Source organism: Microtus oregoni, unplaced genomic scaffold, assembly GCF_018167655.1.
Source record: "Microtus oregoni isolate MIOR12 unplaced genomic scaffold, Mior012 000041F_ref0000270, whole genome shotgun sequence".
Taxonomy (NCBI): domain Eukaryota; kingdom Metazoa; phylum Chordata; class Mammalia; order Rodentia; family Cricetidae; genus Microtus; species Microtus oregoni.
In genome coordinates, this window is record NW_024543208.1 from 7,300,640 (window position 1) to 7,312,197 (window position 11,558).

The 11,558-nt window shown below is 37.8% G+C and overlaps 1 pseudogene; it reads left to right on the forward strand.

The window, feature by feature from the left end:
• The window catches only part of LOC121433786, a 119,093-nt pseudogene extending 107,738 nt beyond the window's left edge, over nt 1-11,355 (forward strand).
• The last annotated feature ends 203 nt before the right edge of the window (nt 11,356-11,558 follow it).

The following is an 11,558-nucleotide window of genomic DNA, read 5'->3' on the forward strand; positions in this document are numbered from 1 at the left end:
AAAGCAATTTACAGTGTATATAGTACAGTGCATCAAATATGTTCAATTCTAGCTAATATTTGGTTTGATTTATCTGAAGTTCTTTTGATAATTATCTTTGTCAAAGTTTCTTTTCATATTTGGCAATAATTTACCTATCTTGATATCTTATCTTGTTTCCAATAGCCTTCTTCTCACACACACACATCATCACATGTAACACAGGAAAGCATTGCCATAATCTGTTATACAAGAGAGATAAGTGTTTTTTTTTTTAATTGAAGCACAAACAGGGTTTTTTTTTTTTACCCTACTGGGAGCATTCTTCTTTGTATTTATATACAATATTGAGAGTCATCTCCATAAATTATGTGACCAGTAGACAGAGGAGTCTGGTTCTTGGTTCTAAGTATCACTTCTAGATCCTCAAAACTATTTTTCATATTTAGGGCTTCATTGTCTTACATTAAAATTTTACTAATATGAGTTATTATATTGAAATACCTCTTGGCAAATGGGGACTTAGTAGCAATAGACACTAATATTCTCCAAGGTGTCATAATTAATGAGTTTCCTTTTTATTTAAAAATCTAAAGACATTTTTATTATTTAGCTCATTAATTTATAGTAGAAGAAAAATTTCTTCACTATATAATTAGTATAGAAGAATTATTAATACTTTGTATGAATATTCATGATTATATGATTATGCATATGTACAGTTAAATAAAACTGAGGTAATAAAATTTACAACTTAAACTTCCTCCTATGTAATTGCTAATGAGCACCATATCTCACAACACTTTTTTTTAGGTTTTTATATGTTGAGTTTCTTAAATTAATTTTAGCACACAAAATAATGGGTTTCATTATGAGATCTTCATGTGTATGCACATGTGCACATGCGTGTATGTATGTATGTGGTAATACAGTGTTCTCATTCAGTTTTCTCTGTAACTATTTTTTCTATAGCTTCATACTTCCTGCCCTGTTACTTGGTTTCTTTTACATCCACATTTTCCCCCTCAATTTTCTTATCACATTGATATGTTTATATCTTAAAATGCTTTTCCAGTCAATTTTAAGATTTTCTTATCACATTGAATAAGGATGTTTATTCCTTTAGAAGACCAGTTCTCCCATTCCGGAACCATTAATTGCTTATATCTTTCACCAGGAAATAGAGTCATATTGAGATTTTGTTGGTTCACCTTCCATGTCATTTATAGAACACATTGTCTTACAGCAGATGTTCTGGTCTTCTGACTTTATTATCTTTCCAGCCTCTCTTCGGCAAAATTCAGTGAGCAATTTGATTTCATAATCTGGTCCAAAGATTCCTAATAAAGCATCCCAAAGCTTTACAACTGCTACTCTAGTGATGATAATGGTCATATATCTTGATAATAGATTGAAAACCTTTGTAGGAAGTTCATTTGTGATTGTGATAAATATGTCACTTGATATTATTTCCAGCCAAAGGGCACTATTCCAAAAAAATACCATGGAAAATAGTAACATTTTTAAAAAGTGTATGTCCCAAGTAATGTTGGGAACCAAGATTTTCCTTAGATTTACCCCTTTCCATCCCATTTACCTTTTAAATTGTTTTTATTTGAACTGTACATTTTTTTCTCCACTGTCCTCTCTTCCTCCATTCTTCTCTTCCCTGTGAACCCCATGCTCCCAGTTTACTCAGGAGTTCTTGTCCTTTTCTCCTTCCCATGTAGACCCATTCATGTCTCTCTTAGGGTTCTCTTTGTTGTCTGTTTTTTCTGGGATTATGAATTGTTGGCTGGTTTTTCTTTGCTTTATGTCTTGAAGCCACTTATGATTGAGTGCATACTGTATTTGTCTTTCTAGGTCTGGGTTACTTCCCTCAATATGGTTTTTTTTTTTTTTAATTTTAGATCCATCCATTTGCCTGCAAATTTCAAGATGTCATTGTTTTCCATAGTACTTCATTGTGTAAATATACATTTTCTTTATCCATTCTTTGGTTTATGGACATATAGTTTGTTTCCAGGTTCTGGCTATTACAAATAATGTTGTTATGAACATAATTGAGCACATGTCCTCGTGATATGATTGAGCATCCATATAGTATTGCTGGGTCTTGAGGTAGATTGTTTTCTAATTTTCTGGGAAATCACCATATTGGTTTCCAAAGCACCTGTACCAGTTTGCATTCCAATCAGCAATGGAGGAGTGTTTCTCTTACCCCACATTCTCTCTAGTATAAGCTGTCATCAATGTTTTTGATCTTAGGTCATTCCGACAGGTGTAGATGGAATCTCAGAGCTGTTTTGATTTGTATTTCTCTAATGGCTAAGGAAGTTGAGCATTTCCTTAAGTGTCTTTTGGCCATTTGATTTAATTTGCTGTGAAGAAACATTTAATTGTGGTGGCTGCTTACAGTTTCAGAGGTTCAGTCCATTATCATCATGATGGGGAGCATGTGAGAGTGCAGTCAGATGTGGTGTTAGAGCTGAGAGGGTTTTATCTCTCAGGCAATGTGAAATGGACTGAAGACACTTGAGCATAGGCAACCTCAAAGCCCACACCCCACAGTGACACACTTCCTCTAATAAGGACATATCTATTCCAACAAAGCCGTATCTCCTAATAGTGCCACTCCCCATGAGATTACATTCAAACTACCAAAGTTTCTAATTTTTGCAGTGCCTTATATATCCTAGGAACTAATCCCTCTCTGAAATGTAGCTGGTAAAGATCTCTTCCACATTCTATGGACTGTCTATTTACTTATGTGTTGTTTGCTTTGCTGCACAGAAGCTTCCAGTTTCATGCAATCCCATTTGGCAATTCTTATTTTTTTTTTTTGTTTGTTTGTTTGTTTTAAAGCCTTGTAAATTCTTTTACTGTTAATTTCTCCCCTACTTCCACCACCCCAAATCATGTAGGGTCCAGATTTCATTTCCTAACCCTCCCCCCAAAAGGGGCTACCTCCCACCCAGGCAGCTGAGGGGTGGGGGAAGACTTGAGAATGGACCCACTTTTGGCTCGCCCTCCCCCAGCCTGGAGCCAAGAAGGCGCGGTGACAGAGGGATGGCTTAGATGGATGGCATGACAGAGTGGGATAAAGGGGAAGATGCCCCACTCTAGGCTGAGCGCTGCCTCTCCAGACCCCGTCCCTGTGTGTGGGAGAGTGATTGACCAGACCTGTCGTGTCTAGCAGAGGCAAAACCCTTTCTGGAGTAGCCCAATTAAAGTTATGGGTTTTCAGCAATGCCGTGCCTGGTGTTTTAAAGCTATTGCTGTGGACATGCTCCTAGCTCTGGTCTCCATCAAAATGGTACCCAGGGGTAGAAGGGAGAAGCAGCCCCTGCCTGCCTCTAACGATTACAGGCTGTGCCAGGAGAGCAGCCAGCCGGGGGCAGGAGCAGCCAGGTCCCAAGGATGGCTGGCCCACACATCATAGATGCTCTTGTTGGGTGGTACTCCCTGGAAGAGGGAATCTAGATCACAGTGCAGGTCCGGGGATCCTTGGGATTCGGTACCTACACTCCAGTAGGCTGGGCTGGTTGAAGACGGGCACTGGGGACAAGAGGTGGGAGGTAGTGTGGCCAAGGGCACTACTACATTGGGAGTGTAGATGGGCAAGTAAGAAGTGGGTAGCTGTCCCCACAGGGAAGCTCTGCACCCCCTGCTGGACATCCCCATGGGATCTTGGGAACCCTGAAGTAAGTGAACTGGCCAGGTGTCTCCCCCCAAGAGGAGGAAGAAGAGATACCTGCGTCATGACAAGCCCCCCTACACCTACTTGGCCATGATCGCTCTGGTAATTCAGGCAGCACCTTTCCGCAGGCTGAAGCTGGCCCAGATCATCCGTCAGGTCCAGGCAATGTTCCCCTTCTTCAGGGACGACTACGAAGGCTGGAAGGACTCCATCTGCCACAACCTTTCCTCTAACCGGTGCTTCCGGAAGGTGCCCAAGGACCCTGCAAAGCCCCAGGCCAAGGGCAACTTCTGGGCGGTGGATGTGAACCTGATCCCAGCAGAGGCGCTGCGCCTTCAGAACACTGCTCTGTGCCGGCGATGGCAGACCCGGGGCACACGCAGAGCTTTCGTCAAGGACCTGAGCCCCTTCGTGCTCCACTGCCGGCCTTACCGGCCGCCCAGTCCCCCACCACCATCCAGGGTCGGTTTCAGCATCCAGTCCCTGCTAGCGGACCCCGGCAGCCTGCACTAGCTGGACAGAGCAGTTCAGCTCAGGCAGGTACCAGCTCCAAGGGGGAAGAAGAGATGTGTACCATTTGGCAATTCTTAATATTACTTCCTGTGCCATTTAAGTTCTATGAAGAAATTATAGCCTATGTTTATATCTTACAATGCTTTCCCAGTCAATTTCAAAATTTCTTATTTTTCATTTGGATCTTAGATATCTTAAAAACATTTTTATTTTATTTTATGCAAAATGAGAATTATATATTTATAATTACTCAGCTTTTTCTTAGTTTAAGTACTTATATACATGTGGAAATCAGCTTTCACAACATGTCTTTTAAAGAGAATTTCCTTGAATGTATGTTTCTGATACCCTTATAAATATATAGGTGGATATTGGATTTTGGATTTATTTCTAAGCTTTACCTTCTGTTCCATGGATTATTCATGCCTTGTGATAGTTCCATGCTATTTGTTACTGTAGCTCTGTCACATACTTTGAAATTAGGTATTGTGATACCTAACTCAGGGCCCCTGGTGTCCATGTGTATTTTTGCCATTTTCTTTATTTCTTTGAATGATGTGGTTGATATTTTGAGGATGGTTATGTACAGTTTGTAAACCATTTTAGCGACAATAATTAATTTTTTTGCAATATTAATTTTGACAATCCGTGAGTATGGAAGGTCTTTTCATATTTTAGCATCTTCTTCAAATTCATTTTTTACTGTCTTTTTTCATTGTAAGTATTTTACTTACTTGGTCATATTTGCTCTTGGGTATTTCTTTTAAGTGTGTGTGTGTGTGTGTGTGTGTGTGTGTGTGTTAGGTTGTTGGATTTCCATGCCATGCATGTACAGGTACCCACAGAGACCAAAAGAGGTTGTCAGATTCCTTGGAGCTGCAGTTACCAGAAGTTGTATTAGGCTTGGTGTAGGTCCTGGGACCCAAACTTGGGTCCCCTTTGAGAGCAGAACATTTTCTTACCTATTGAGTCATCTCTCAAGCATGTTTTTGGATATATTGTCTATTTCTGCAAACATGTTAGTTAAGAAGAAAATACTCAAATTGCAAAGCATAAATGGCTTATAATGAAAGAGGATTGATTTTGAGTATTGATTGTTTATTAGCTTTATTGCACAGAGGTTTGCCTTGCATTGCGGGTAAGCATGAGATTAGATGTTGGAGTTAAACTAACCACAAACAAGCTTCATACTCTCCTTGTACCCCAGTGACTGATCCTCTACTCTACTGAAAGGTAGAGTTTTAATCACTAATTTAAAACAAAATACAAATCTCTTACTCAAACCTTCAAAGCATGGATATTTTTAGGCACTTTTTAAAAAAATATTTATTTATTTATTATGTATATGATATTCTGTGTGTATGCTTGCATGCCAGAAGAGGGCACCAGACCCCACTACAGATGGTTGTGAGCCACCATGTGGTTGCTGGGAATTGAACTCAGGATCTTTGGAAGTGCAGACAATGCTCTTAACCTCTGAGCCATCTCTCCAGCCCTTCGTAGGCATTTTTTTGAAGCTACTATGGATTCTATTTTCCCTGACGTCTTTCCTGGTAAATGTGTTACTATTAGTACAGACAAGTATACCAACCTTTTACAGGTTTGTTTCATGACATTCTACATTGCTGAACGTGTTTATTACATATAAGAGTGTTCTGAAAAAGTCTCTAGAGTCTTTAGTGTTTTTTAATTAGAAGATCAAAACCATTTTCAAGTAGAGATAATTAAACTTTCTCCTTTCTTATTTGTACCCACTTTCCTTCTTTTGTTATACAGTTTTAAGTAGGACTTCATCTCAATATTTAATAAGAGTAAATAGAGTGGGTGCCTTTTTTTGTTGTTCATATTCTTTTTTATTGGTTTTGTTTGTTTGTTTGGATTTTCAAGACAGGGTTTCTCTGTAGTTTTTGGTGCCTGTCCTGGAACTAACTCTTGTAGATCAGGCTGGCTTTGAACTCACAGAGATCAGCCTGCCTCTGCCTCCCAAGTGCGCACCACCACTGCTTATCTTAAAGGAAATGCCTTTATTTTTTCCTGTTTATTTTTATTGTATATTTAATTTTATTATAAGTATTAATATTCCCTGTTCCTATGTCATTGTCATGTGTAATCTTTATAATATTTAAGTTTGTTTCTTTTAATTTTGAACTTTATCAAAGGACTATTTTGTATTGATTTAGATGACTGTTAATTTCTTTTGTCCTCATGTTTATTTATGTATAGCATTAAACTTTTTGATATGGATGTGTTGTATTAACTTTTCATGTATGGAATGAAAACCTATTTGTTATGTATAACCATGATAATTTTTTTCTGAATATGGTTTCTCAGAAATTTCTTGAGAAATGTTACATTGATGTTCATCAGAGACTTTGAACTTCACTGGAATACATATTAACACCTCATTTTTCATTGCCAGTTTTGTTGAATTGATTACTTCTTCTTTCAGCTAGTTTGAATAAGAGTTTGACAATTATTTTCCCCAGTAAACAATTCTATGATTTATTGTATATGTTATTCTTTTGGCCTCCATTTTATTATTATTTATTTTAATTTAAAATGTACATGCCTGTGTGTTTGTGTGTGTGTGTGTGTGTGTGTGTGTGTGTGTGTGTGTGATTCTTTGAAGCTGTTGCTGCAGGTGGTTTGAGCTGCTCCGCATGTGTTCTGGGAAACTTATGTGGATGTTATGGAAGAGCAGGAAGAGCTCTCAGCTTGTCACTATCTTTCAGGCCTCTTGAAAATAGTTCCTGCTTCTCCTCCTACTACCAGAGAGCTGTGGTCTTGGAGGTCTGCTGGGTTTACTCTGTGTCACCAGTATCTTTTTCTTGCCACCCCATCCCCAACCGGTCACATTTATCTGTTGAACTCAGAAACTCTTCTTTCTTTTTTTCTTTGGAATAGTCTATTTTTTTCTCATTCTTATTCTCTTTTTTTACTGGCCCATAAGGGGGAGAGCCTCTGGCCTAGATTTTACTCAAAGTCCTTACCCTTCTAAATAATATTTTTTTTCATGATTGATTTCTTTCATTTTGAATGAGTAGTCCAGTTGATTTAATGAGTTTCCTATTTTTGGACATTTTGATTGTTTGGGGGCTATAGGCACTAATATAGTAATTATATTTCTAGATAAATTCTTTTGTTGTTCTACTTCTGAGAATTCACTTTAAAACTTCTGTATTAAAGATGCATATTTTAAAAAATGAATTCTGATATAATTAATTTATACTAAGCTCATTCAGCAATATTTCTGAGTCAATGAGAGGAGGACATGTCTGCTGGTATGCTTTGATAATATAATGGTCCTAGTTGTGAAATGCAGAACTGATGGACAGGAATGGAAATATGTATGTGGATAACTACCTCCTGACACATACACCAAGAATTTGACTTCCCAGGTTCCCCTAAACTCATAGTCAGTCAAAGTGACTGACTCCTTAGCTAAACTGATATTTCTCAGCCAAACATTCAACATTTGAAGTTTGGAAAAAAGTTTGCAACAATTCAAACTTAAGAGCAGATGATAAATGCTTGGCAAGTTGATTCTGACATCTTACCTTAGTTCTCCAACTCGTTAACTTCCCTTCACATGCCATGCTTTCTCTGTAGGGCAAATAAAAAATGCTTTAGGAACGAAAGTCCAATTCCATTATCTATGTGTGTGTTGCTTTTTTCCCCATAGCCATGGAAGCCACTTCCTAGCTTTTCTTTCTTTCTCTGAATTTCAAAACGGAAGACTAATTTTACCATCCAGCATGTTTCCACTGTAAAAACATTATCTCAAATCATTACCAGTGGAGACTGTGGGAACTGACTCTGTCCCTTACACCATGGTATGTCTGTGTGCCATGTACCACTAGGGGTTAGCTTCTGATTATCAACTGGACAGGGAGTGGTTCATTCCACATCCCTCTACTCTACAAGTCTGCTTTTTGGACAATGGTTCAGTCATCTAGTTGGTTAGAAATCAGAAACTAAGATAGGATTAAGAGTGCAAGAATTTCAATTGGGAGTTATATCTATAAAAGAGAAGCAGCTGGGTGGTGGAAGCGCACACCTTTAATCCCAACACTTGGGATTAAACACTTGGGAGGTAGAGGGAAGCAGATCTCTGTGAGTTTGAGGTCAGTCTCGTGAAAAAGAACTAGTTCCCAACAGGCACCAAAGCTACAGAAAAACCCTGTTTCGAAAAACCAAGAGACAGAGAGAGAGAAGGAAGAAATACCAGGGTCATAGACATTTACATGCTTTTCCAGAGGTCTCTGTCACAAGTTTTCAATAGCTGTGTTGAGTTCTGAAGGTGCAGACTGACCAAATCCCAAATTAAACTCAATGCTCAATGAACATGATAACCCCAGCCCCCATCAATCCTTGCTAACCTCTACGGTATCTGAGAGCTCTCATACTGTTTACCGTCCCCATCAGCTGTGCTTGGGAAATTCTTTACACATTTGTTAGCATTTGTTAATTTTTACAATAGCATTTATTTTATGAGTGGGAAGTGGTTTTAGTTTATGCTTTTCTAACTTTTAGTGATCTTAAAAGTGTCACAATTTTTTTTTTTGTTTGTTTTGTTTTCAGACAGTGTCTCATGTTGCCCAGGCTGGCTTGTAACTCACCAGCATGCTCAGTTTCAACTACATAGTTGATACTGGTTTAAACTCCTGATCCTCTTGCTTCCACCTCTCAAATACTGAACTTATAGGCATATAGAAAAATTATAGGCAGCACTATGCTTGACTGTGGTGGTTTGAATGAAAATGGTCCATTATGCTCATAAGGAGTGACACTATTAGAAAGTGTGGCCTTCTTGGAAGAAGTGTGTCACTGGGGATGGGCTTTGAGGTTTCAAAAGTTCAAGCCAGGCCTAGTAGCTCACTTTCTCTCCTTGATGCTTGTGGATCCAGATGTAAAACTCTCAGTTACCTTTCCAGTACCATGTTTGCCTGCATGCCGCCATGTTTCTGGCCATGATGGCAATGGACTAAACCTCTGAAATGTAAGCCAGTCCTGAGTAAATGCTTTTCTTTATAAGAGTTGCAGTGGTCATGGTGTCTCTTTACAGCAAAAGAAACCCTATCTATGACACTGACTTTTTGGTAACTTTTAAAAATTAATTAATTCCCATCCCATCAAACTTTCCCCTCCCTCATCTTCTCCCAGTCCTTGCCTCCAACCTCCCCTTCCCATTTACCTCTTTTCCTTTCATTTCAGAAAAGTGCAGTCCTCTCATGTATATTAGGCAGTCATAGCATATCAAGCTGCAGTAAGACTAGGCACCTCTTCTCCTATTAAGGCTGAACAAGGGAACCCAGTAGGAGGACAAGGTTCCAAAATTAGGTAGCAGAGTCAAAGACAGCCTCTGCTTTCTCTGAGGAATCCCATAGGAAGACCAAGCTACTCAACTGTTACATAGGTGTGGAAAGTCTACGTCAGGCCCATACAAGTTCTCTGGTTGGTGGTACAGTCTCTGTGAACCCCAATGTGCTTACTTATTTATATAACTGTTTTTAAGAGCTTTCTTTCCCTTTTTTCTTCTTCTTTTAATTTTTAGAGAAATTTTCTTTAAGTCTATTGCCCATTATTAACTCATCAGTAATATTTTATTTTATTGTTCTGAGAAAGGGTCTCATGCATCCTAAGCTAGTCTCAAGCTTGCTGTGTGCCTGAGAATGACCTTCAATTTCTGATCCTCCTGAGTACTGGGACAGCAGGAGTATTCCACCGTGACTTTTTATGTTACATTGGTGGTCATACTGGGAGGCATGCTCTGCATCAATTGGAATGAAGACATCCTTTATATATACTAGATAGTAATCCCACATTTATATGTTTACCATTTTCCTCCTTCCACTGTGTTACTTTCCTTTATGTTGATATTATCTTTTACATATGTAGATTTTAAATGTTGATGAAGTTCACTTTTTCTGTAGGTTTTTTTTTTTTTTGCTATTGTTGTGTTGTTGTTTGTACTTTTGTGACTTGGTCAGGAAATCATTCCAAAATACAATTATGAAGTTTTCCTCTGTTTCTCTTTTTTCTGAAGTCTTATGATTTTTATTTTAAATTGAGGTTCTTGATCCATTTTAAGTTCAGTTTTGTACATGGTATGAAGCTATTGGTCCTTTTGTATATGAATATCCTATTATCTAAGTACCATATCATGTAGAAACCATTCATCCTCTATTGAATTACAGTGCTATTATTTTTGATCACTTGCTCATGTATGCAAAGGTTATTTCTGGGTTTTCCCCTGTGTCTCAGTGTTTTTATATACAATGGTGTTCAGATATGTAGGAATATGGTTTTGTTTCAACATGCTTTCTTTAGGAAGCTATTCTTTTCTTTAATCACTGTTCATGGACAATAGCATAATACATTATCCCAAAATATGCCACATGGTCATGTTGATTATTGTAAACCAACACAACTGAGTAGAAACAGATTTTAAAAAACATATCCGTTTTCCCTATTTGCCTAAATTCTAAACATAAACTTATAGAGACAAATTCAATTCTCATTGTGAGGAAGAACCAGAGCTTAATTTCTATACAAAGTTCTAGACCCTTATTAGTCAAAGAGAGAGCATCAGAGATTGTACTGCAGCAAACCTAATTACTATTTCATAAGGGTTTCAATATTTTAAAGTCTTTATTTTATCTTGTCACATCTATAAAAATCTATCCTTCTTTTCTCACTCCATCCATCCATCCCTTCATCTTTCTTTTCCTTCCTCTCCCTCCATTCCTTCCTTCTGGTTATAAGACTTGAACTCAGGAGCCTTCTGCTGCAGCCTCCTAAATACTAAGATTACAGACATGTATTACACTTGAGATTTCTTATGCTATTATGAAAGTCCACATTCCTCATCTCTAAGTCTTTCTATACATATTTCTGATGAACATATTAATAAACTTATATTTTCACTTCTTACAATAATCTGCTTTTTATCATTCGTGATTGTAAGATTCTAACCAAATGAATCTAAGACTGGTGAAGGAGAAAGACTTCTTTCTTCCCTGGTATTCTTGATATAAATAATAATTCTCTGGTTTTTTCATGTATATTTGAAGGTCAAGAATGCTGCCAGGTACATCTCCATGAATAAACCTCTTCATTTTTTATTGGCATTCTGTTTCATTGAAAGACTTGGAGAAGATTGAGTGATCTGTGTCAACTCATCACTCTTATGCAAAAATTAAAGTAAGCTGTAAGTTAATGGACATTTTTGCATTGCCATGAAAATGGATGTAAGACCATGTAACCTCCTTAGATTAGCATCTGAAAGAGAGAATGCTTATTTTGAAGATATCTGCTGGGCTGTTGGAACAGATACATGCATTAACTCACTGTTGCTTTTAAGAGT